The sequence below is a fragment of the Chiloscyllium punctatum genome, chromosome 38, assembly GCF_047496795.1.
Source record: "Chiloscyllium punctatum isolate Juve2018m chromosome 38, sChiPun1.3, whole genome shotgun sequence".
NCBI classification, from domain to species: Eukaryota; Metazoa; Chordata; class Chondrichthyes; order Orectolobiformes; family Hemiscylliidae; genus Chiloscyllium; species Chiloscyllium punctatum.
Genome location: NC_092776.1, coordinates 66,618,849 through 66,646,229, shown reverse-complemented (window position 1 = coordinate 66,646,229; position 27,381 = coordinate 66,618,849). Strand labels below are relative to the sequence as shown.

Genomic DNA, 27,381 nt, shown 5'->3' with positions numbered 1-27,381 from the left:
CTCTACCACTCCCACGGGCAGCGCATTCCATGCCCCCACCACTCTCTGGGTAAAGAACCCACCCCTGACATCTCCCCTATACCTTCCACCCTTCACCTTAAATTTATGTCCCCTTGTAACACTCTGTTGTACCCGGGGAAAAGGTTTCTGACTGTCTGCTCTATCTATTCCTCTGATCATCTTATAAACCTCTATCAAGTCACCCCTCATCCTTCGCCGTTCCAACGAGAAAAGGCCGAGAACTCTCAACCTATCCTCATACGACCTACTCTCCATTCCAGGCAACATCCTGGTAAATCTTCTCTGCACCCTCTCCAAAGCTTCCACATCTTTCCTAAAGTGAGGCGACCAGAACTGCACACAGTACTCCAACTGTGGCCTAACCGAAGTCCTGTACAGCTGGAACATCACTTCACGACTCTTGAATTCAATCCCTCTGCTAATGAACGATAATACTCCATAGGCCTTCTTACAAACTCTATCCACCTGAGTGGCAACCTTCAAAGATCTATGTACATAGACCCCAAGATCACTCTGTTCCTCCACCTGACTAAGAATCCTACCATTAACCCTGTATTCCGCATTCTTATTTGTTCTTCCAAAATGGACAACCTCACACTTGGTAGGGTTGAACTCCATCTGCCACTCCTCAGCCCAGCTCTGCATCATATCTAAGTCCCTCTGCAGCCGACAACAGCCCTCCTCACTGTCCACAACTCCACCTATCTTCGTATCATCTGCAAATTTACTGACCCACCCTTCGACTCCCTCATCTAAGTCATTAATAAAAATTACAAACAGCAGAGGACCCAGAACTGATCCCTGCGGAACTCCACTTGTAACTGGGCTCCAGGCTGAATATTTACCATCTACCACCACTCTCTGCCTTCGACCGGTTAGCCAGTTTTCTATCCAATTGGCCAAATTTCCTTCTATCCAATGCCTCCTGACTTTCCGCATAAGCCTACCATGGGGAACCTTATCAAATGCCTTACTAAAATCCATGTACACTACATCCACTGCTCTACCCTCATCCACATGCTTGGTCACCTCCTCGAAGAATTCAATAAGACTTGTAAGGCAAGACCTACCCTTCACAAATCCGTGCTGGCTGTCCCTAATCAAGCAGTGTCTTTCCAGATACTCGTAAATCCTATCCCTCAGTACCCTTTCCATTACTTTGCCTACCACAGAAGTAAGACTAACTGGCCTGTAATTCCCGGGGTTATCCCTATTCCCTTTTTTGAACAGGGGCACAGCATTCGCTACTCTCCAGTCCCCTGGTACCACCCCCGTTGCCAGTGAAGACGAGAAGATCATTGCCAACGGTACTGCAATTTCCTCTCTTGCTTCCCACATAATCCTAGGATATATCCCGTCAGGCCCGGGGGACTTGTCTATCCTCAAGTTGTTCAAAATGTCCAACACATCTTCCTTCCTAACAGATATCTCTTTTGGCTTATCAGTCCGTTTCACACTCCTCTTCAACAATACGGTCCCTCTCGTTCGTAAATACTGAAGAGAAGTACTTGTTCAAGACCTCTCCTATCTCTCCGACTCAATACACAGTCTCCCACTACTGTCCTTGATCGGACCTACCCTCGTTCTCGTCATTCTCAGGTTTCTCACATACGCATAGAATGCCTTGGGGTTATCCTTGATCCTATCCGCCAAGGATTTTTCATGCCCTCTCTTAGCTCTCCTAATCCCTTTCTTCAGGTCCCTTCTGGCTATCCTGTATCCCTCCACTACTCTGTCTGAACCCTGTTTCCTCAACCTTATGTAAGCCTCCTTCTTCCTCTTTACTAGACATTCAACCTCCCTCGTCAACCAAGGCTCCCTCACACGACCATTTCTTTCCTGCCTGATCGGTACATACATATCAAGGACACGTCGTATCTGCTCCTTGAAAAAGTTCCACATTTCCACCACATCCTTCCCTGACAGCCTATGCTCCCAACGTATGCTCCTCAAATCCTGTCTTACAGCATCGTAATTTCCCTTCCCCCAATTGTAAAATCTTCCTTGTTGTGCGCACCTATCTCTCTCCATAACCAAGGTGAAAGTCACAGAATTGTGGTCACCATCACCAAAATGTTCACCCACTAACAAGCCCATCACTTGTCCCGGTTCATTACCGAGTACCAAATCCAATATGGCCTCCCCTCTGGTTGGACACTCTACATACTGCGTTAGAAAAGCTTCCTGGACTCACTGCACAAACACCGCCCCATCCAATCTACTTGATCTAAAGAGCTTCCAATCAATATTTGGGAAGTTGAAGTCGCCCATGACTACGACCCTGTGGCTTCTGCACCTTTCCAAAATCTGTTTCCCAATCTGTTTCTCCACATCTCTGCTGCTATTGGGGGGCCTATAATAAACACCCAACAAGGTGACTGCACCTTTCCTATTTCTGACTTCAGCCCATACTACCTCCAGAGGTAGATCCCCCTCAAACTTCCTTTCTGCAGCCGTTATACCATTTCTAATAAGCAATGCCACCCCCCCCTCCTTTTTTACCACCCTCCCTAATCTTACTGAAACATCTGTAACCTGGAACCTCCAACAGCCATTCCTGTCCCTCATCTATCCATGTTTCCGTGATGGCCACAGCATCGTAGTCCCAGGTACCGATCCACACCTTAAGTTCACCCACCTTATTTCTGATACTCCTTGCGTTGAAGTATACGCACTTGAGCCCATCTCTGTGTCCGCAAGTAGTCCCTGTCAGTGCTACCTTCTCCACAGCCTCCCTACAGTCTTGGGCATCCTGACACACAGCTAGCTTACTTGCTGGACTACAAGTCCGGATCCCATCCCCCTGCCAAATTAGTTTAAACCCCCCCGAAGAGTGCTAGCAAACCTACCCCCCAGGATATTGGTGCCCTTCTGGTTCAGGTGCAACCCGTCCTGTTTATACAGGTCTCACCTTCCCCAGAATGCAGTCCAATTGTCCAAATATCTGAAGCCCTCCCTCCTACACAATCCTTGCAGCCATGTGTTCAACTGCACTCTCTCCCTATTCTTTGCCTCTCTGTCACGTGGCACCGGCAACAACCCAGAGATGACGACTCTGTCTGTCCTAGCTTTTAGCTTCCAGCCTAACTCCTTGAGCTCTTGAATGACCTCCCCACCCCTCTTCCTACCTATGTCGTTGGTGCCAATGTGTACCACGACTTCTGGCTGCACACCCTCCCCCTTAAGGATTCTGAAGACACGGTCCGAGACGTCTCGGACCCTAGCACCCGGGAGGCAACAAACCATCCGAGAGTCTCGCCCATGTCCACAGAACCGCCTGTCCGTCCCTCTAACTAGAGAGTCCCCTATAACTAGCGCTCTCCTCTTCTCCCCCTTTCCCTTCTGAGTCTCAGAGCCACAGACCCCTTCACTGCAGCTTACACCTGCAAGGCTGTCCCCCCCAACAGTTTCCAAAGCTGTATACTTATTTTTAGACAATAGACAATAGATGCAGGAGTAGGCCATTCAGCCCTTCGAGCCTGCACCACCATTCAATATGATCATGGCTGATCATTCCTAATCAGTATCCTGTTCCAGCCTTATCTCCATAACCCTTGACTCCACTATCTTTCAGAGCTCTATCCAATTCTTTCTTAAATGAATCCAGAGACTGGGCCTCCACTGCCCTCTGGGGCAGAGCATTCCACACAGCCACCACTCTCTGGGTGAAGTAGTTTCTCCTCATCTCTGTCCTAAATGGTCTACCCCATATTTTTAAGTTGTGTCCTCTGGTTCGGCACTCCCCCATCAACGGAAATATGTTCCCTCCTGCCAGAGTGTCCAGTCCTTTCATAATCCTATACGTTTCAATCAGATCCCCTCTCAGTCTTCTAAACTCAAGGGTATACAAGCCCAGTCGCTTCAGTCTTTCCGTGTAAGGCAATCCTGCCATTCCAGGAATTGACCTCGTAAACCTACGCTGCACTCCCTCAATAGCCAGAATGTCTTTCCTCAAATTTGGAGACCAGAACTGTACACAGTACTCCAGGTGTGGTCTCACCAGGGCCCTGTACAGTTGCAGAAGAACCTCTTTGCTTCTATACTCAATCCCTCTTGTTATGAAGGCCAGCATGCTATTAGCCTTCTTCACGACCTGCTGTATCTGCATGCTTGCCTTCATTGACTGGTGGACAAGAACACCCAGATCTCTCTGAACAGCCCCTTTACCTAATTTGATACTATTGAGGTAGTAATCTGCCTTCCTGTTCTTGCCACCAAAGTGGATAACCAGACATTTATCCACATTAAACTGCATCTGCCATGCATCTGCCCACTCACCTAACTTGTCAAGGTCACCCTGTAATCTCCTAACATCCTCATCACATTTCACCCTACCACCCAGCTTTGTGTCATCAGCAAATTTGCTAATGTTATTGCTGATACCATCTTCTATATCATTTACATATATTGTAAAAAGCTGCGGTCCCAGCACGGATCCCTGCGATACCCCACTGGTCACTGCCTGCCATTCCGAAATGGAGCCGTTAATCACTACCCTTTGTTTCCTATTAGCCAACCAATTCTCTATCCAATCTAGTACTTTGCCCCCAATCCCGTGCGCCCTAATTTTACTCACTAACCTCTTGTGTGGGACTTTATCAAAAGCTTTCTGAAAGTCCAGGTACACTACATCCATTGGATCTCCCTCGTCCATCTTCCGAGTTACATCCTCAAAAAATTCAAGAAGATTAGTCAAGCATGATTTCCCCTTCATAAATCCATGCTGACTCTGTCCTATCCTGTTACTATTATCCAGATGTGCCGTAATTTCATCCTTTATAATAGACTCCAGCATCTTTCCCAGCACTGAGGTCAGACTAACTGGTCTATAATTTCCTGCTTTCTCCCGCCCACCCTTCTTAAAAAGTGGCACAACATTAGCCGCCCTCCAATCCTCAGGAACTGACCCTGATTCTATTGAACTCTGGAAAATAATCACCAGCGCATCCACGATTTCCCGAGCCACCTCCTTCAGTACCCTGAGATGCAGGCCATCAGGTCCCGGAGACTGATCAACCTTCAGACCTAACAGTCTCTCCAACACCAAATCCTGGCAAATAGAAATTCCCTTAAGTTCAGGTCCTTCAGCCACTGTTACCTCGGAGATTGCTTGTGTCTTCCCCAGTGAACACAGATCTGAAGTACCCATTTAATTCCTCTGCCATTTCTTCATTCCCAGTAATATATTCCCCTACTTCTGTCTTCAAGGGCCCAATTTTTGTCCTAACCATTTTTTTGCCTTGGACATACCGAAAAAAGCTTTTACTATCCTCCTTTATATTCTTGGCCAGTTTATCTTCGTACCTCATTTTTTCTCTGCGTATTTCCTTCTTACTAATCCTCTGTTGTTCTTTAAAAGCTTCCCAGTCCTCTGTTTTCCTACTTATCTTCGCTAAGTTATACTTTTTCTCTTTTAACCTTGTATGTTTCTTTACTTCCCTCGTCAGCCACGGCCGCCCATGTCTCCTCCTGGGATCTTTCTTCCTTTTAGGAATGAACTGATCCTGCAACTTCTGCATTATACACAGAAATATCCGCCATTGTTCCTCCACGGTCTTCCCTGTTAAGGTATTGCACCATTGAACTTTGGCCAGTTGCTCCCTCATAGCTCCATATTTCCCTTTATTCAACTGAAATATTGTCACTTCAGAGTGTACCCACTCCCTCTCAAATTGCAGATTGAAGCTTATTGTATTATGGTCACTACTTCCCAATGGCTCCTTCACTTCGAGGTCCCTGACCAATTCTGGTTCGTTACACAATACCAGATCCAGAATCACCTTATCCCTGGTCGGCTCCAGCACCAGCTGCTCTAAAAATCCATCTCTGAGGCACTCCACAAAGTCTCTTTCTTGAGGCCCGATACCATCCTGATTCTCCCAGTCTACCTGCATGTTAAAATCCCCCATAACAACTGTAGTAACATCTTTGCGACAAGCCAATTTCAGCTCCTGATTCAACTTACCTCCAACATCCAGACTACTGTTTGGGGGCCTGTAGATGACTCCCATGAGGGTCTTTTTACCCTTAGTGTTTCGAAGCTCTATCCACACTGACTCTACATCCCCTGACTCTAGGTCCCCCCGCGCAAGGGACTGAATATCCTCCCTTACCAACAAGGCCACCCCACCCCCTCTGCCCGTCGGTCTGTCCTTACGATAGCACGTGTAGCCTTGAATATTCATTTCCCAGGCCCTGTCCCCATGAAGCCACGTCTCAGTTATCCCCACAATATCGTATCTGCCAATTTCCAAAAGAGCCTCAAGCTCATCCACCTTGTGTCTAATGCTTCGTGCATTCATATATAGAATTTTTAATTTGTTACTGCTCTCACCCTTCCCCTCAACCCTTATTTCACTCAACTTTACAGCATGATGCCTTTTCCAGTTTTCTGCCTCCTTGATACAGTTGTCTTTCTTGACTTCTCTTGTTCTAACTACCCCTTCAATTTCCTTTTTAAACATCCAGCTTGTCCCCTCCCCCCCGCTACTTAGTTTAAATGTAGCGGTGTTGCAGCAGAAAACCTGCCTGCCAGAATGCCGATCCCTGATCTATTAAGGTGCAAGCCGTCTCTCTTGTAGAATTTATGGTTACCATAAAATATACCCCAGTGATCCAAGAACTTGAAACCTTGCTTCCTGCACCAGTTCCCCAACCACACGTTCAAGTCCATTATCTCCCGGTTTCTGGCCACACTAGCCCGAGGAACTGGAAGCAAACTGGAGATAACCACCTTGGACGTCCTGCTATTTAGCCTTCTTCCTAGTTCTGCGAAGTCTCGCTGTAGTATGTTCCTCCTCTTCTTCCCGACATCATTTTAGGGGAACGACCACAGGGGAACTCTGCACTGCCTGCTTCTTCCCCTTCCCACCTCTAACTGTTACCCAGCTACCTCTGTTCTCCGGCGTAACTATGTCCCTGTAGCTTCTATCGATCACCCTCTCAGCCTCTCAAATAATCCTCAGCTCGTCCAGCTCCAGTTCCAGTTCCCTAACTCGTTCGGTGAGGATCAGGATCTGACTGCATTTCCTGCTGACGAAGTCGGCAGGAGTATCGGTGGTCACCCCTACCTCAAACATCCTGCAGGAGGAACGTTCCACCGCCTGCGCTGCCATGACTGTACACTTTGTCTCCAAAAACAAGAACACTGAGTAAATAACCTGTGGACTTTAAAGTTAGGTTTGAGGAGGAGGGTGGGAGGGAGGCCCTACGAAAGTAGGACCTGGGGTCTAGAACACACCCACTCAAATACTAATCACTTACCTTCCCGCCCAGCTATGCGCTCCAACCTCACTTCCGCTGCCCGCTACAGGTAAGTAATTTTGAAACAAACTGTCTTACCTTAGCTGTAGTCTCCCGGGTTCGCTTTTCCTCGGCCGCTGCTCCCACTCAAATGACCATTGGTGATTAAAGGGTGAGTATGTATATGTATAAACAACACCCATGTCCCTGCAACTAAAATCCCCCATTCCTTGAACCATCCTGGTAACTCTCCTGTGCACCCTCTCAGGGACCATCCTTCCTAATGTGTGGGCGATCGCTGGTTTGCACAGACCCAGCTGCTCTGTGTTCCTGTGGGTGATGTCATCATTCGAGCAACAGTTGCACTAAACCTCACTGTCTGTGAGAATGGGAGACACAAATCCCCAAAACATTTGAGATGTATTTCATGTGCACTTGCTATGCCATGATAGATGACACTTTTTCACAAGTACTGGAAAATAGATGAGGATAGTTCGGTGGTAGTTTTCTTTCTCACAGACTCGATGGGCCACCAGAGCGTTTTTCTGTTCCATAGACCGCTGAGCTGTTTATTATAGGAATATGACAGGCTCCATTGGACATTAGGTCAGAAAAGGTAATACTAGAATAGATGACACGTGATTGGTCAATTTTCTTGGGAGGAAAGTGAGACGCAGCGGCTTAAGAGGAAATTCAGAAGCTCAGCGCAGGAATTGTAAAGGGCCATCATCAAGTGAGAAATAAACATTGGGCATCCTGAAAGCTGGAAATATAGAAAGGCAGATATAACAGAGCTTTGAGAGACTGGAGGGAATTAGACATGGGGAGGATAATGAAGCTGGAGGAGATGCAAGTTAGAAAGGATTGTGAGGATGGAGGATTTTACAGAGATAGAGATATTTGTGATAGAGGTTTTTGGATTTTGAGGCTGGAGAGGAATTATAGGGATGAGGAAGATTTGTAAGGCTGGATGAGGTGACCCTGATAGGGAGAGTTCCAAGCATAGAAGATTTTACAGAGGTAACGAGTCATAAAGTGATACAGCATCGACACAGACCCTGTGGTCCAACCAGTCCGTGTCGACCGTAAATTCGAACTGAACTAATCGCACCTGCCTCCACTTGGTCCAAGTCCGTCCTAGCATTCCCTATTGAAATACGGGTCCAAATGTCTTTTTCCTATTAGACTCCCATTCCCTTACCCTTTTGCTCTACATTTACCCCGACTAATTCACTCAACCCAATCATCCCTGAACACTATGGGCAATTGAGCACGGCCAGTTCACCTACCCTGTACGTCTGTGGATTGTGGGAGGAAACGGGAGCACCTGGAGGAACCGACGCTGACATGGGGAGGAATATGCAAACTCCACGTGGTCAGTCAGCCAATACAGGAATTAAGCCTGTGTCTCTGGTGCTGAGAGGTAGCAGTGCTAACCGTTGAGCCACTGTGCCACCCTGAAATTGTAATTGTATTCACAGCTATCACGTCCCCTGCAAGTTTATTCCACGTGAACCATTCTGTGCAAAAACAAGAAATAATATCCGGAACTACTTTTTAAAGTCTTACTTTTTAATGTGAGAAAAGGATGTCCCCAATCTTTATCGCGCCCCCTCCTGTAAAGGGCACCTGCTGCTCACATTACCGAAACGCTTCAGGATTTTATAAACCTCTAATAAGGTCACCCCTCAGCCTCCTGTGATCCAGTGAAAAAGGACCCAGCCTATCCAGACTCTGCTTATAATTCAAACCATCCATTCCCATCACAATCCTGGTAAATCTCTTCTGAACCTGCTCCGATTTAATAATATCCTTCCTATAACAGCACAACCAGAACTGGGCACAGTATTCCAGAAGAGGCCTCCCCAACATCCTGTACAGCCTCAACATAACGTCCCAACTCCTATTTTCAAAGATCTGAGCAATGAAGGAAAATGTGCTAAACCCCTTCTGAACCACCCTGTCTGCATGTGACACATACTTCAAAGACCTGAACCCCTCTGTCTCTTTGTTCCATATCTCTATCCGAGGCCCAACTTTTAATCAGTGTAAGTCCAGCCTTCGTTTATTTTACCAAGGTGTAATATTTTGCATTTATTCCAATCCAAAAATCACAAACATCCTTGGAGTATAAAGGCAAGAGGAGTATACTTAAGAGTAAAATCAGTAAGGCAAAAAGGGACAGGATTCCGCTTTGGCGAATAGCGAAAGGGTTTTTAGAAATACATTAAGAGCAAATGGGTCACTAGAGAGAGAATAGGCCACCTCAAAGATCAGCAAGGCAGCCTATGTGTGAAGACGTCGGAGATGGGGTTGTTGGGGGGATACTAAACGAGTGGCATCAGTGTTTACTGTGGAGAAGGACAGATTTGTGGGGGTTGTCAAGATAGAGTTCGTGAGGGTGATGAGATGGGAGGAGATTGGAGGATGTTACAGAGATTGAGATGTTTGTGATACCAGAGATAGTGATGGTTCTGAGGCGAGAGAGGATTTCTAGAGATAAGGAAGAGTTTAGTCTGGATGAGGTGACAGAGATCTGGGGAGTTGTGAGGATGGAGGAATTCACAGAGATAGCGAGAGTTAGAGTCATAAAGTGATACAGAACAGAGACAGACCCTGTGGTTAAACCAGTCCATGTCGACCATAATTCCCAACTAATCTAATCGCACCTGCCTCCGCTTGGTCCACATTCATCCAAATATTTCCTATTTATGTACTTGTCTAAATGTCTTTTAAACAGTGTAATTGTATTCACAGCTGCCTCTTTTTCTGGGAGTTCACTTCACCCATGTAAAAATAAAAACAAATTCCCAATTTATTTTTTAAACTTTTCTCATCTATTTTCAAATTGTATGCACCCAGGTCTTGAATCCCCCCCTCTCCCCCTTATCTACACGCTTCATGGTTTTATAAACCTCTAAGGTCATCCCTCAACCTCCTACGCTGTAGTGAAAAAGCATCCCAGCCTATCTAGCTTCTCCTTGTGACACAATCCCTCCATTCATGGCAACATCCCGGTTAGTCTCTTCCAAATCCGCTCCAATTTAATAATATCCTTCCTATAACAGCACAACCAGAACTGGACACAGTATTCCAGAAGAGACCTCCCCAGCATCCTGTACAGCCTCAACCTAAATTCCCAACTCCGGTACTCAGAGGTCTGAGCAATGAATGTAAGTGTGCTAACCACCTTCTTAACCACCCTGTCTACATGTGACACAGACTAAGAAGACCTGAACCCCTCGGACTCTTTGTTCCATATCACTACTCAAAGCCTTACTTTTAATTAGTGTAAGTCCTGCCCTCGTTTGTTTTATCAAGATGCAATATCTTGCATCAGTATTTACTGTGGAGAAGGACACGGGAGATGTAGAATGTGGGGAAATAAATGGTAACATCTTGAAAATTGTCCAAACTACAGAGTACTGGATATCTGGAAACGCATAAAGGTGGATCAATCCCCAGGCTTTGATCAGGTGTACCCAAAAATTCTGTAGGAAGCGAGGGAAGTGATTTCTGGGACTCTTGCTGAGATTTTTGTATTATTGATGGGTACAGCTGAGGTGCCAGAAGACTGTGGGTTGGTTAATACGGCGCTACTATTTAATGAAGGCGGTTTGGACAAGTCCGGGAGCTACAGACGCTGTGCTAGACTAGATGCTGGAGGGAGCCTTGAGCGACAGGATTTGCGTGTATTTGGAAAAGCACGGACTGATTAGGGATAGTCAGCATAACTTTCTGCATGGGAAATCATGTGTCACGTACTTGATGTGGTTTTTAAGAAGTAACAAAGAAGATTGAGGAGGGCAGAGCTGTCGATGTGATCTATATGGACTTCAGTAAGGCGTTCAACAAGGTTCCCCATTGGAGACTGGTTAGCAAGGTTAGATCTCACGGAAGTAGCCATCAGTATATAGAACTGGCTCAAAGGCAGAAGACAGAAGGTGGTGGTGGATGATTATTTTTCAGACTGGAGGCCTGTGACGAGTGGAGTGCCACAAGGATCGGTGCTGGGTCCACTACTTCTCATCATTTATATAAATGAATTGGATGTGAACACAAGAGGTATAGTTAGTAAGTTTATAGATGGCACCAAAATTGGAGGTGTAGTGGACAGTGAAGAAGGCTACCTCAGATTTCAATGGGATTTTGAGCAGATGGGCAAATGGGCTGAGGAGTGGCAGATGGAGTTCAATTCAGATAAGTGCAAGGTGCTGCATTTTGGAAAAGCAAAGCTTCGCAGGACTAATACACATCATGGTCAGGTCCTGGGGAGTGTTACTGAACAAAGAGACCTTGCTGTGCAGGTTCTTAGCTCCTTGAAAGTAGAGGTAGATAGGATAGTGAAGGTGTTTGGTATGATTTCCTTTCTTGGTCAGAGTATTGAGTAAGAGAGTTGGGAGGTCATGTTGCAGCTGTTGAGGACATTGGTTTGGCCACTCTTGCAATATTGTGCACAATTCTGTTCTCCACCTATCACAAGGGTGTTGTGTAACTTGAAAGGTTCACAAAAGGTTTGTAAGGATATTGCCAGGGTTGGAGGGTTTGAGATATAGGGAGAGGCTGTACAGGCTGGGACTGTTTTCCCTAGAGTGTCAGAGACTAAGGAGTGATCTCAGAGGTTTATTAAATCATGAGCATGGGTCGGATAGATAGAGAAGGTATTTTCACTGGAGTGAGGGAGTCTAGAACTAGAGGGTATACATTTAGCGTGAGAGGGGAAAGCTGTAAAAGGGACCTAAAGGGGCAACTTTTTCATGCGACGGTGTTGCGTTTATGGAATGAGCTGCCAGAGGGAGTTGTGAAGGCTGGTACAATTGCAACATTTATTCGGCTTCTGGATGGGTATATGAATAGGAAGGGTTTAGAGGGATATTGACCAAGTGCAGGCAAATGGGACGAGATTAGGTTCGGATATCTGGTCGGTATGGGCGAGTTTGACTGAAGGGTCTGTTTCTGTGCTGTATGTCTGTGACTCGCAGCCGGGGATCAGCTCAGTGGGTTTCAGTCTCTTAAAAGGTAAATCTTACTCTGCTTTACTTTTTAAAATCCGCAACATTCAGTAGGGTGAGTGTTTACTAGTTTAAATGCCTCTGTTATGATCTTTTGGTTGAATGTTTTAAATATAAAATACAGGTACCAATGTATTCGAGAGTAGTCTTTTGTAAAGCTGTAAGACTCTGCCTTTTTCTGGGTCTACAGATGAAGGTGCAGAGATGGCCATTCGTACAGTGATGTGTACTTCCTGGAGGAGAGTAGGGGGAGTTTGAATGATCCTGATGATAGCCTGCAGGAAGTGATACAAATCCTCTTGGATCACATGGATCAGGTGGAGCGGTGCTTAATGGTAATGAAGAATTTACAAGAGTCAGGATGTGTGATAGGTGGCAGTTTCAGGCCGGAAAACTGCAGATACAGTCAGGTAGATGGGTTACCTCTCGGAAAGGTAGGAGAGGGAGATAGGTAGAGCAGGAGTCTCCTGTGGAGAAAGTGAGGACTGCAGATGCTGGAGATCAGAACTGAAAAATGTGTTGCTAGAAAAGCGCAGCAGGTCAGGCAGCATCCAAGGAGCAGGAGGATCGAAGTTTCGGGCATAAGAAGGGCTAATGCCCGAAACGTCGATTCTCCTGCTCCTTTAATGCTGCCTGACCTGCTGCGCTTTTCCAGCAACACATTTTTTCAGCTATGAGTCTCCTGTGGCTATCCCCATCTCAAACAAGTTTACTGTTTTGGATAATGTAGGTGGTCATAGACTTTCAGGGAATGTTGTACTGACAGCCAAGTTACTGGTACTGAGATTGGCTCCACTATAATGAGAGGTATATCAGATTTCAAACGCTCAAGGATGATAAGGGACTTTCTAGTCGGGCACAGACTGCTGTTTCTGCAGCTGACAGTGAGACATCAGAATGGGGTGGTACCTCCTTGGTGCCAGGGTCAAGGATGTTTCGGACAGGTAGCAGATTATTCTCAAAGGAAAGAATGACCAGTGGGAGGTCATTGTATATTCCTACCAATGACATAGGAAGGGGAAAAGATAAAGACCTGATGAGAGAATATAGCAAATTAGCCTGGAATATAATAAACCAGGTCCTCGGTCATAATATGTGGATTACTCCAGGTGCTACGTGCTCGTGAGAGTAGGAATAGCAGAATGGCAGAGATGAATGATTGGCTAAGGTGCTGGTGTAGGGCAGAAGGATTCACATCTTTTGATCATTGTAATCTCCTCTGGAGTAGAGTTGATGTGCATAAGAAGCATGGATTGTACCTGAATTGGAAGGTGTCTAATATCCAGGCAGGAAGATTTGCTCGTGCTACTCAGGAGTCATTAAACCAGTGAGGGAGTGTGGGAAAACTCAAAGAGATAGTGAGAAAAGAGATATGTCTTAAGCTGGTACAGTTCAGAAGTCAGACAGTCAAGGCAGGCAAGGGCAAGGCACAGAACCAGGTAGAACTGACAAGTTACACTGCATTTACTTCAATGCAAGAGGCCTGACAGGGAAGGCAGATGGGCTCAGGGTATGGTTTTGAATGTGGCACTGGGATATCATGAGTATTACAGAAACGTTGCTCAGAGATGGGTAGGACTGGCAGCGTAATGTTCCAGGGAATCGATGCAAGAGGAAGGATAGAAAGGGGGACATGAGAGGAGGCGGAGTGGCCTTTTTGATTAGGGGTAGCATTACAGTTGTGCTGAGGGAGGATATTCTGAGATTACGTCCAGCGAAGTTATTTAGGTTGACCGGGGAAATAAGAAAGGGATGATCACCTTATTGCTATTATCTGCGTGGGTTTCATCTGTTTGCTGTGGTTTCCTCCCACTATCTAAAGATATGCAGGTTGGGTGGATATTCCAGGCTGAATTGCCCATATTGTTCAGGGATGTGCAGGCTAGGTGGATTAGCTGTGGGAAATGCAGCGTTACAAGTTTAAGGTAGGAGGCTTTGAGGGTCAGTGTGGATGTGATGGGCCAAATGGCCTGCTTCCACGCTGTCAGGATTCTCTGATAATTCTACTAGTTTTAAAATAGTTACAGAAAATAATAAACCAGATCTAAACGGTGCTCTAAATTGGATAAAGGCGAATTTTGACGGTACAAGGCGAGAACTTTCAATATTTCTTTGCTATTCCTAGGTAAAGGGACGGCTGGAAAGTGGGAACATAAGAACATAAGGAAGAGGAGCAGGAGTAGGCCATCTGGCCCCTCAAGCCTGCTCTGCCATTCAATAAGATCAGGGCTGATCTTTTCATGGCCTCAGCTCCACTTTCCTGCTCTCTCACCATAATCCTTAAGTCCTTTCCTGTTCACAAATCTACCTTTTGACCTAACGATAGTCAAGTTGATAACGTCAACTGCTGCACTCAGCAACAAATTCCACAGATTCACGGATTTATCTGAAGAAGTCCATCCTGAACTCAGTCCTAAATCTGATATCCCCTTATTTTGACTCTATGCTCCCTAGTTTGCTCTGTCCCCAGTGGAAATCACGTCCCTGCTTCTAGTTTATCTACTCCCTAATAATTTCAATTTTTTTCGTATCTAACCCCCCATCCTTCGAAATTCCAATGAGTATAGAACTAGTTTTCTCAATCTCTCCGCATACGCCAACCCTCTGAAATCCTCACTCAAACCAGTGAGCCTCCACTGCACCCTCTCCAGTGCCAGTACATCCTTCCTGAAGTAAGGAGACCAAACCTGTACACAGTACTCCAGGTGTGGCCTCTCCAGCACCCTGTACAGCTGCAGCATAACCATCCCTCTAGCAATGAAGACAATATTCCCTTCACTGTCTTATTTACCTGCTGCACCTGCAAACCAACTTCCTGTGATTCATACACGAGGAAACCCAGCTCCCTCTGTACAGCAGACTGCTGCAAGTTTTCACTATTTCATCACTTAGCTGTTAGTCCGACCAAAATGGATGACCTCACATTTCCCAACATTGTCCTCCATCTGTTCGACCCTTACCCCCTCATTTAACCTATCCGTATCCCTCTGCAGACTTACAGTGGCCTCTGCACACATTGCTCTACCACTCAGCTTAGTATTGTCTATCTTTCATGAATCGATGCTGTGTCTGCTCCGAGACAATTTCTATCCAGATAGCTCACTATTTCTTCCTTGAGAGATCGAGCATTTCCCCCATTACAGAAGTTATGCTAACAGGTCCATTTTAAAATATTGGCATCACATTTGCAGCTATCTAATCTGTCAGAACCGTCCCAGAGTCCAGCACATTTTAGTGAATTATCACGAGTGTGTTTGCTATTTAGCCTCTGCCATCTGTTATAGTCCCCTGGGATGCACTCCATCACGGCCAGACGACCCATCTACCTTTAGGCCAACACCACCTCTTTACTGAGAATGATTGCTTCTCTGTCCTCATCTGCCAATGCATCCATAGGCCTGCAACAACGAGAGTACACAGACAGTATGTTCCTGTTGAGGCCAAGGCTGGTAGGTGTAAGGAATGCTGCCTGTCGAGAGAAATTGAGGGCCTGGTCAAGAAAATGAAGGAGGGATATGGCAGGTACAGACAGCTGGGTTTGTGTGAATCCTCCAGGAGTAAAAGGGCAGTAGGAGTATAGTCGAGGGAAACCATGAGGGCTAAAAGGGGACATGAGATAGCTTTGGGAAATAGTTTTAAGGAGAACCCAAAGAGATTCAACAAATACACCTAGGACAAAAGAGTAATCAGGCAGAGAATAGGGACCCTCAAAGATCAGCAAGGCTGTCTGTGGAACCATCGGAGGTGGGGGGGATTTCATGTCAGCTTTTACTTAAAGAGGATGTGGAATTGAGACAGTTTGGAAAAATTAATAGTGATAACTTGACAAGTGTCCATATTACAGCGAATAAGGTACTGGATATCTTATAATACATAAAGCTGAATAAATCCCTGGGACCTGATCAGGTGTGTCCCAGAACTTTGAGGGAAGTTAGGGAAGTGATTGCCGGGCCCCTCGCTGAGATATTTGTATCACCAATAGTCACAGGTGAGGTGCTGTAAGACGGGCGCCATTATTTGAGAAAGGTGGTGAGGAAAGTCACCGGTGTATTATTCCCTGGAGCCTGAAGTCAGGCAAGTTGTTGGAAGGGCTTCTCAGGGACAGGATTTGGATGTAATTGGAAAGGCAAGAAATAATTAGGGATAGTCAGCATGGCTTTGTGCATGGAAATCACTAACTTGGTCTTCAGAAAGATGTTCAACATAACAGACTGGTTAACAAATTATACAAAATTGGCTGGAAAATTGGAGACAGAGGATAGTGGTGGAGGGTTGCTTTTCGGACTGGAGGTCTGTGATGAGCAATATGGTGTAAGGATTGGTGTTGGGTCCACTACTTTTCATCATTTATATAAATGATTTCTGTGTGAATGTAGGAGCTATGATTAGTGACTTTACATCGACACCAAAATTGGAGATGCAGTGGACAGGGAAGAAAGTTACCGCCGAGTACAATGAGACTTCAATCAACTGGGTTGAGGAGTGGCAGATGGAGTGGAATTCAGATAAATGTGAGGTGCTGCATTTTGGAAAAACAAATCAGGGCAGGACTTATACATTTAATGGGAAGGGCCTGGGGAGTGTTGCTGAACAAAGAGATGTTGAGGTGCAGGTTCATAGTTCTTTGAAAGTGGAATAGGTAGGGTGGTGAAGAAGGCGTTTGGTTAACTTGCCTTTATTGGTCTGTGCATTGAGTATAGGAGTTGCGACATTATTTTGCAGCTGTACAGGACATTGATTCAGCCATTTCTGGAATTTTGCTTTCAGTCATCGGAATGATATTATAAAACTTGAAAGGATTCAGAAAAGATGTGCAAAGATGTTTCCAGGGTTGAGGGTTTGACCCATACAGAGAGGCTGAATAGGCTCGGGCTGTTTTCACTGGAGCATCGGATGCTGAGAGGTTACCTTCAAGGTTGATAAATCGTGAAGGACATGGTTAGGGTGAACAGCCAGGGTCTTATTCCCAGGTTAGGGGAGTCCAAAACCAGAGAGCATAGACGTGAGGTGTGAGGGAAAAGATTTAAATGCGATCTAAAGAGCAATGTTTTCAAGCTGAATATGTTACGTGTATGGAATGAGCTGCCAGAGGAAGTGTGGAGGCTGGTACGATTACATTTAAAAGGCATCTGATTGGGTACGTGTTTAGGAAACTTAGAAGGATATGGGCCAAGTGTTGGCAAATGGGACGAGATTAATTTAGGATATCTGGGCGGCATTGATGAGTTGGACCGAAGTGTCTGTTTCTGTGCTGTGCATCTCTATGACACTAATAAATTAAAATTAAGATAAATTTCTCTTTTATGGAGAGTTAGCAAAAGACCTGACAATTCTCCTTGGAGCTGAGAAGGTTCAACCAGAAACAGATTTGTTTCCAGGAAATTTAATTTACAGAGACACTGAGAGAAATTATTGTCACAATTTTTAGTAACTACTTTCAGGTAATTGGTAAATAATGCAGGTTAAAAATGTGAAGGTTATTTTACTCAGTAGGTTCTGAGCATCTGGAACAGTTTGAACCACAGCTGGATGCAGCTTTTGTTATTGTCAAAACAGATTTGGAATTTAACTATTTGAGGGTAAATGTGGAGGGCTACTGGTAAATGGGAGTGGAGTAAGGGCAGGTTGGCAGCATCTCCAGAGGAAGAAAGTACAGCCCCAATGGGCTGAATAGCCCCCAGCCCCTGTGCTCTGTGATACTGCCCCATTCACTGAATGATGAAGCTCATCCCAGGGCAGAGCCAGAGTCATGTACAGCAAGGAAACAGACCCTTTAGTCAAACTCGTCCACACTGACCAGATATCCCAACCTAATCTAGTCCTATAAGACAGCAGTTGGCCCATATCACTCTACGCCCTTCCTATTCATATACCCATCCAGCTGCCTTTGAAATGGTGGAACTATACCAGCTGTCACCACTTCCCTGACAGTAGATTCCATACACGCACATGAAAAAAGTTGCCCCTTGGGTCTCTTTTATATCATTCTCCTCTCACCTTAAACCTATGCCCCCTCGTTCTGGACTTCCTAACCCCAGGGAAAAGGCCTTGTCTCTGTATCCCATCCACGCCCCTCATGATTTTATAAACCTCTGAGGTCACCCCTCAGCCTCCTACCACTCAAGTCACAATGGGACCTGGCTGATTGATGGCAGCTTCAGACCAATAGGGGAGTTGGTGTAATCCTCCCGCCAATGGGAGTGAATGAGGGGTTTGGCCAGCAGGCCAACACGTGCAGGTGCAATGTCACTGTGAGGGGGGACCCAGTGAGTGTGAAGGGAGTGGGAGAGACAGCAGAGACTGGGAGAGAAATTGAGTTTGTGTACTGGGTGGGTTGATAAACACACGATGTAGGCTGCTAGACCTGAATTACCAACTCCCAGTAAATGAAAACCAAAGGAATTGCGGATGCTGTAAATCAGAAACAATAACCAGAAGATCCTGAAAATGCTCAGCAGGTCTGGCAGCATCTGTGAAGAGAAGTCAAAGTGAACATTTCTGATCCAACGACCCTTCGTCAGAACTGATGTTCCTGAGAAACAATGTCGGTTTATATGCAGAAGGTAGGGGTTAAGGTGTAAATGATAGGGGGTGATAGATTCCAAAGAACGCGATGGGAGCAGTTGGACAAAGGAGTGGATAACGATCTGGTTGGGGGAGGGTGAATAGCTGTTTATGGAGACTGTTAGTGACTAACCACAGGTCGTGTGTAATTGCAGGCGATGTAATAACAGGGCCTGGTTTATGGGATGGGGGCTAGGACACTAGTACGTAGGAGACTTGGGACTTAAAATTATGGAATCGAATATTGAGGCCAGAGGGCTGAAGGGTCCCCAGGTACAAGATGAGGTGGTGTTCTTCCAGCTTGTGTTAAAGTGTGGCGCTGGATGTGCACAGTAGGTCAGGGAGTATGCAAGGAGCAGGCGACTTGACATTTGGGCCTAAGCACTACTTCAGGAATGTGAGGGTGGGAAAGAGGACAGATAATAGGACGGGTGTGTAGGGCTGGTGGGAAGGGAGTTGGGAAGGCGATAGGAAAATGCAGGTGGGAGTAATGGTGAGAGGATGGAGTGGATAATTGGGAAGGAAGATGGACAGATGGGACAGTTTGAGGGCGGTGCTGAGTTGGAGGGTTGGATCTGAGATAAGGTCAGGGAGAGGAGATGAGTAAATGTTGCCATGTTGTTGAAGGGTCATTCCATCCTACCTATTAATTACTCTTTTACCCCTATCTCCTGCAGTCCAAAGATGTGTAGGTTCGGTGAATTGGCCAAGCTAAATTTCCCGTCGTGTTCAGGGATGTGAAGGTGAGGTGCGTTGTTCAGGAGAAATTTAGAATAATAGAGTAGCAGAATGGGTCTGGGTGGGATACTCTTCAGAGGGTCAGTGTGGATTTGTTGGACCGAATGGCCTGTTTCCACACTAGGGAGTCTAATGTTCCCAGCTGCCGTCGGTTCTGAGGAAGGGTCACTGGACCCGGAATGGCCCTTGGTGTGTGCAGGAGCCGGAAACTGGGAAGGGGGAGTGGCAGCGGAAACCGGGAGAAAATGATTCAGTTTAGACTGGGAGGTTTTATTTACACATCTGTACAGGGTGTTAGTCCTGAACTAGAAACTCTTGGTCCCATGTTTGCAGCAAATGGGAAAACGGCTGTGGTCCTCAGTCAGTGATAGGTCCTGGGTTATGGCCGCCATTTTTATTGGGGGCACGGTACAGCGAGGTGCATGGACATGTCCTCTTCCTGGGTGGGGCAGGGTTGATTTGAAAGAGGAGCATTTACACATCAGACACATACCAGAGAAATATTTGTCTTTCCAATTGATCCTGCACTGGCTGAGATTTGTTTTGTGAATTCTTTTTATGGGATATTAATTGAGAATAATTGAGGACGGGATCTCAAAAAAGCAGATTTCCGCACTCAGCGGAGTCATCAGGATCTGAATATCATTAGCATTTTACTGTGGATGGAGAACGGGTTGCCTGTTCTGTCTCTGGGAAAATATCTTCAATACTTTTGTAAAGCAAAATGCATAAAGATGTTCAAATTTGTGGGTGAATTGCCCATGGGCGATTTGGCCTGAGTGGGAGCACAGACTTATCCAAATTATACCTAGTCTCTTTGCAGGAACTGTCAGATTTAGTCCCAATCACTCACTTCATGATGTTAACCTGTAAACTCCTAATTTTCAACTTCCTGCAAAATTCTCATTAAAATTCTTTGTGAACTCAAATTCCAGCACATTTTCAGGTGGAATATTCCAGATTCTGACAACTGTCTGTTCATCCAGAAACTGCTGAGGTCCATGTTGACTCTGGGGTTACAAAGGGCTGAGCTGAAAGATGAGATGCTGTTCCTGAGCTCCCATTGAGATGCATTGGAACAGGACAGGAGGCTGAGGGCAGTGTAGGTGTGACCAGACAAGGAAAATGACAGGGCTGCACTGGGTGTTGCTTGACTCAATGAGTGTGTTTTGGAGTTGGGTGAAAACAGAGGGAGGTGAGACAGGGAGAAGTTGAAGCTGAAACTCTGCTTTAGTTCAGGCCATTGAGAAATTCACATGGTCCCAATGGGAACAGCCAATTTGTAAGTGATACCTGCAGAGTATTTGTTAAGTTTTTAAAATATAACATATCAGCTTAAGTAAAGATTGGGGCTTTTGATATACAATGGAAATGTTTGAAGTAGAGGAAGGTTGAACGCTCTTTTAAATTCTCTTCATGGGAGTAATTAGCTGAATCTAGAGAGACATTGAGACAGGAGCCCTCAGACCCGTGGTGTGCTCCTCTTGTACAATGTGGGAAATAAGGGATACTTTCAGTGTCCCTGACGGCTATGTGTGCAGGAAGTGGGCCCACCTGCAGCTGCTGGGAAACTGCTTTTCCGACCTGGAGTTATGAGTGGACTCACTGTGGAGCATCTGAGAATGTTATGGACAGCACATTTAGTGAGTTCGTCACACTGCAAGGCAGAAAGGGAATGGGTGACCATCAAACCAAATAAAAGGCTCAGGAAGGCAGTGCAGGAATCCCCAGTGATCATCCACCCCTCAAAAAAATACTGAATCCTGCTTGGGATTCTGTTGGGGGTGAATGCGTGGAGTGGTTTCTCGGGAAATCAGCAACAACCAGGTTCATGATACCACAGAGAGCTCTGCTGTACAGAACCGGAGGAAAGACAGTGGCAGGGCTATAGTGACAGGGGATTCAATGGTCAGGGGTACAGGCAGGCACTTCTGTGGCCACAGACATGAATCCAGGATGGTATGTTACCACCCTGGTGCCAGGATCCACGATTATCATGGAGCAGCTGCCGGACATTCTGGAGCTGGAGGGTAAAGTCAGTGGTTGTGGAACACACCGATACCAATGACATCACAAACAAAGGGATGAGGTCCTGAAAGCTGGATATAGGGAGATCAGGGATACAGTAAAATGTAGCTCCTGAAATAAAATAATGTCAGACTTAATCACAGTGCCATGTGCTAGTGAGAGCAGGAATAAGAGGATAGATCAGCTGGACGTGTGACCGGCGAAATGGTGTACCTGAGAAGGGTTTAGATTCTTCAGGCACTGGGACCGTTTCTGGGTTGGTCCTGTACCAGCCTGACCGGTTACCCCTGGGCAGAGCTGGGAGAAATCTCCTGATGGAGGCTTTTGCCAGTCCCATTGGTGCGGTTTTAACGAGTCTAACAGGGGGATGGGAACGAAAGTGTAGGCTTAGATGGGTCAGATTCAGGACAGGGAATGGGAGGTAGAATATTAGTGAGGTAGTCAGCGGCTCAGAAAGCCAAAGGGAAGGAGGATGAAATGAGGATTGAGTCCCTCTTCATCCATCAGTCCTGCCATCCCAGGAATTATAGTCAGCAAAATATGGAGCTGTGCAGCTCTCTGACTCTAAGTGCTTGAGCAAAATGGGGGAAATCCACAATAAAAACAACAAGTGCTGGAGATCCTCAGCAGGTCGGGCAGCATCTGAAATGGTGACAGGTGCAGGAAACATTGCAGCCTTGAAGAAGTGTTGAGATGATCACACCAGGCACGACAATATCGGTTACACGCTGAGTGCCAGAACGTGGGACTAGAATTAATAGGTGCTTGATGACCAGCATGAATACGATGGGGCTGGAAAGGTGATGTTTCGGGTCAGGACTATTCATCAGGGCTGACAAAGGGTCCCTTCCCAAAACATCAACCTTCCTGCTCCTGTGATGCAGCCTGACCTGCTGCACTTCCCCAGATCCACATTGTATGGACTCTGACTTCTAGCATCTGCAGCCCTTAACTATCACCACATCCCAGGACTCAGGCTGGTGACCGTCCTTTACTCTCTCAATAACCAGGAGAGCCTTCCTTGGGAAAGGGGAACAAATGTATACACAGTACTCCAGGTGTGGTCTCACCAAGGCCCTTCCAGAAAGGGATCCCTGCTACTGTACACGAATCCTCTCACTAGGAAGGTCACCCATCATTTACATTCTCAACTGCTTCCCACTCCTGCCTGCTTCCAAAAAGAGGGAATCGCAGAGAAACATGGAATCAAATGAGGTCAGAGTCTCTGGTATAAAACTGTTGAACACCATGCCCCCATCTTCTACATACTGGCCATCAAGCGAACATGCCTGGTGTGATCATCTGAACACTTCTTCAAGGCTGCAATGTTTCCTGCATCTGTCAGCATTTCAGATGCTGCCAGACCTGCTGAGGATTTCCAGCACTTTCAGTTTTCTCTGCTGTAGAGTATTGAAAGGGGGGATTTGCAGTTGAGAAATTCAAATTGAACTTCATTTTCAGTTTTAATAGTTACTGGATCCGTGCCGATCTGAATATCATTGGCCTTTTCATCTGGAAGGAAAGGTGTGCATTCTGCCCGTGGACGAATATTTCAAATGTCAGTGTGATTGGGAAAAAAGTACCGAGACAGTGAAGTCCATGTTAGCGTGGGGACTGTGGAGAGAGATTTCATTGGTTTTTGAAAATCTAAAAAATCATGGCACACTTCCCAGGAACAGTTAAGCCACTGGTTTTGTATGAGGACAATTAACCATGAAACCAGAAAGACAAAAGGATTCCTGCATCATGGAAGAAGCTATGAAAATGGGATTGTTGTAAGGTGGTAAATTATCGATCATTGATTGTAATCCATTGGTGTTGTCATGTCTGTTCCAACGCTGTGGGAAAACACTGGAAATGGGATGAATGCAGTGTAGATTTCAGTTATTAAACTGGAAAAGGTGCAGAAGAAATTTACAAGGATGATGCCAGGGCTCAGGGGTCTGAGTTACAGGGAGAGGTTGGACAAGTGAGGACTTCTTTGTTTAGAGCAGAGGAAACTGAGGGGGAATATTTTATAGAAGTGAATAAGATCATGAGAGGCGTGGGTAAGGTGAATGCACTCAGTCTTTTTTCCCAGGGAACCAAGGACTGGAGGGCATCAGTTTAAGGTTAGAGGAGAAAGAATAAAAGGGAAGCTGAGGGGCAACTGTTTTACACAGAGGGTGGTGTGTATATGGAATGAGCTGCCAGTGGAAGTGGTTGAGGCGTACACTAACAACATGTAAAAGGCATTTGGACAAATACATGGATAGGAAAGGGTCAGAAACAAATGTGCCAAGTGCAGGGAAATGGGGTTAGCGTGGATGGACATTCTGATCGGCATGGGCCATTTGGGGCCAAAGGGCCTGTCTCTGCTGTAGGATGCTGAAACTAAGTGCATTTGCTATTTCTCCCACGAACTCTAGTATCCTGGGATGTATTCCATTAGGGGAAGGAGACTTGTCTACCTTTAGCTCCATTAGCTTGCCCAGCTCTAACTCTTTCATGATAATGGTTATTATCTAGGTCCTCACCTTCCTCAGTCTCCTTATCAATTACTGGCATGTTCTTCTTATTCTCCATTGTGAAGACTGACTGCTGTGTACTCATCTTCCTGAACCCTACTGGATCAGAATTACAAAGCACAGAACTCTGAGAGGTCTTCTTTGAGTATTTATTGATGAGACATGGTAGTTACCTGGGTATTTTACGTGCAAAACGCCTTTAGGCAGCATCAGGTCCGATGTACGGCTGCCATTCTTCTACCTTTTGTGACTTGTGACTTTGCATAGAGAATGTCTATCAGGATTATCTCCATGGCAACAACAGTTAAAAAGTCGAGTTCAGTGATTAAACCACACATCACTTCCCACCCCCCACCCCCCACACCACTTGACTCCCTCAAGTACCTGACAGGCACTTCAGTTTCAGTGGGGCTGTCTGTCAGGATTCTGATGTGGAGGAGCCGGTGTTGGAGCGGCTAAAAACCCCACATCACCAGGTTATAGTCCGACAGGTTTATTTGGAAGTACAAGCTTTTGGGGTATGCTGTGATTTTTAACAGATCAGGATTATCTCTCTGGTAACTGTTAAATGCTTCAACAATTACAGAGGCCATATGTTCCCCACACAATAGGTTAGCCTCTAGCAGTGTAAACTGCTATTCTGTCCCTGGGCATAGCTACTCATCACTTTTTTACCCAATCCCATTAAGCTTTCAGTTGACCTTTGAAGTTTTTCTAATTTCCTAGTTTCTCCTTGGTCTTTGCCAATTTGTATGCCTTCTATTTCAATTTGATAGACTCCCTTATTTCCTTAGCCACCCACGGCAGCTTCCTCCTTTTCCGACAGTCCTTCCTTTTCACTGATATAGACTTTTGCTGAGCACTTCGAAAAATTGCTTTGATATTCCTCCACCGTCTGTCAACTGTCCCACCGTAAAGTCTTTGCTCCCAGTCTACATTACCAACTCCTGCCTCATCCTATTGTAGTCTTCTTTGTTTAAGCACAGGATCTTGGGACTGGATTTAATCTACCTGCTTTCCATCTGTGTTCTGAATTCAACCAGATTTCTCACGCATCTTTTGTCAGATTACGAGGTGAGGCGATGTTTCCTGGGTGTTTTGGTTTTCATTATTGGCTTTGTAATAAATTACAGAATAGATATTCACAATAGAGTATTCTGGACAGTGTGAATGTACCACACAGTCTATAACCATAAATCACTGTTACCCCTCAGTTTAAAATTGCAAAATCATTATCTTCTACACACTTCCTCACTATCTCAGTTTTGAATACTATTCCACTTGACTATCCTACATTTTCCGAAAATCTCCTTTGGTGAAGGTGGTGAGTTTTGGATTCAGCTTTCCAGTTATTACCGTAAGAAGATAAGCACTGGGCACAGGAGAGGCAATGCAGCCCTTCGAATCAACTCCACCATTTAATACCATGATGATTGAGCTCACCTCGGTCTCAGCTGGATTTTCCCGCCTGCTCTCTCTCTCTCTCTCCCTCACCCTTCAGCTCATTGCAAATTAAAAATCTGTATCTGTCCATTAAATTTGCTCATTGTCTTGGTATCTACCGCATTTTGAATAGGGAATTCCACAGATTCACAACATCTCGAGATAGGTGCATTCTTCTTCATGAGAATAAAATAGAATCCCTACAGTGCAGAAGCAGGGTATTCATCCATCGAGTCCACGCCAATCCTATAATGAGCATCCCGTTCAGACTCACTCATTCCCAGTATTTCCCATGGTTAATGGCTTAACCTGCACATGCATGGACACTGTGGTTTAGCATGGCGAATCCACCTAACTTGCATATCTTTAGACTTTGGAAAGAAACTAGAACACCGAACAAAGCCATGCAGCCACTGGGAGAACGTGTAAACTCCACACAGTCACCTAAGGCTTGAATCAAACCAGGGTCTCTGAAGCTGTGAAGCAGAGGTGCTAGCCACTGAGCCACCTCTGCCTAAAACTGCTTCCCCTTATTGACCCCTCCACCCCGCAATTGACTGAATCTATATTGACTAACCAGATGTCTCAGTAAAACCCAGTGACAAGCCATATGTCCTGTCTGTCTGAATGGGGATCTGATACACAACACCCTCCACCCCACACGTTTCATTCACTTTCCAGAGACAGGGCTCCAGTGACTTCATGGGGACTGTAACTCCCATAATTCCTGAGGCAGGGACCACAGGTGATTGGGGAAACCCGGCACTGTATATGTACAGAATGTGGGCGGGTTTTGGAGCACATGTTTTGGGGTAATTAGGGGAAAGTATTTCGCACTGTGATTGGCTAGAGGAGGAACGTATCTGCTTGTAGTATTGATCAGTTGGGGGGTCAAAGTGTCACTACACCCACGTGGGACCACTCTCCATCCCCAATTCATTGTAATGCTGGGAATAAATTAATGGGAAGCAAGGAAGAATCTGACCCATTCTCCCAGACTGAAGGTTCCTCTTCTGTCCAGGATCTGCCACCTCCCTTTCTGTTTCCTTTTGTTTCATTCTGCTGTTAGATTATTGACTTTCAGCAACTGAAGGGAAAGGAAGTGAACCCAGAAAGGGTGCAGAGTCTAACCAGGGATGGGAAGTGGTGGCATGGATCTGTTTATCAGTAGCTCCATGAGAATTTGGAGGGTGTACATTACAGGGTAGCAGAGTCAGAGAGAGAGCGGTGGGAGAGAGTAAGTGGGCTGGAGGGTTACAGCTTTGGGGGAAGAAGGGGGAAAAAGATATTCCAGAGAAACTAGAATAGTCTGTTCTGAATTTCTAACCTGTACACATTCCTTTACACAGGGTGCTAGATGGTGAAGATTTGTAGACTGCAATCTCAAATCACGTGCAGGTCGTGATTAAGTTAACCAGCATTTGAAGAAGCAAAGATGGAGAGTCACTGGACCAAAATCCTGCAACACTCTCCTCACAGCATTTTCGATCTCTCTACACCAAATGGACTGTGAATTGTACAATACAGCAGCTCACTACTATCTTCTCATGGGTAACTAGAGATGGGGAATAAATGCTGGCTGAGCCAGTGATGCCCATATCCCGGAAATGGTTTCTATCTCTAGTTGCTGAAATCCGGTTGATGTTACTGCAGGATGATGAGGGATGCTGAGTCCATCCTCCAGGAGGCAGCACCATCACATTACCCCTGCCTACACCCACACACTAACACCACAACGCCACTGGAACAAAAGGCAGTGAAGCCAAAGGAGGACTTAGATATAGTTCTTCGAGGTAAAGTCATGAAAAGGGATTGGAACACAGCAG

The 27,381-nt window shown here is 45.8% G+C and overlaps 1 long non-coding RNA gene across 1 annotated transcript in view; it reads left to right on the top strand.

The window, feature by feature from the left end:
* LOC140463738 (uncharacterized) overlaps positions 1-27,133 on the top strand; it is a 44,409-nt gene extending 17,276 nt beyond the window's left edge. The window contains exon 6 of the long non-coding RNA XR_011954765.1: positions 26,905-27,133. This is a non-coding gene — a long non-coding RNA (uncharacterized lncRNA). The remainder of the gene's footprint in view (positions 1-26,904) is intronic.
* Positions 27,134-27,381: the final 248 nt, after the last annotated feature.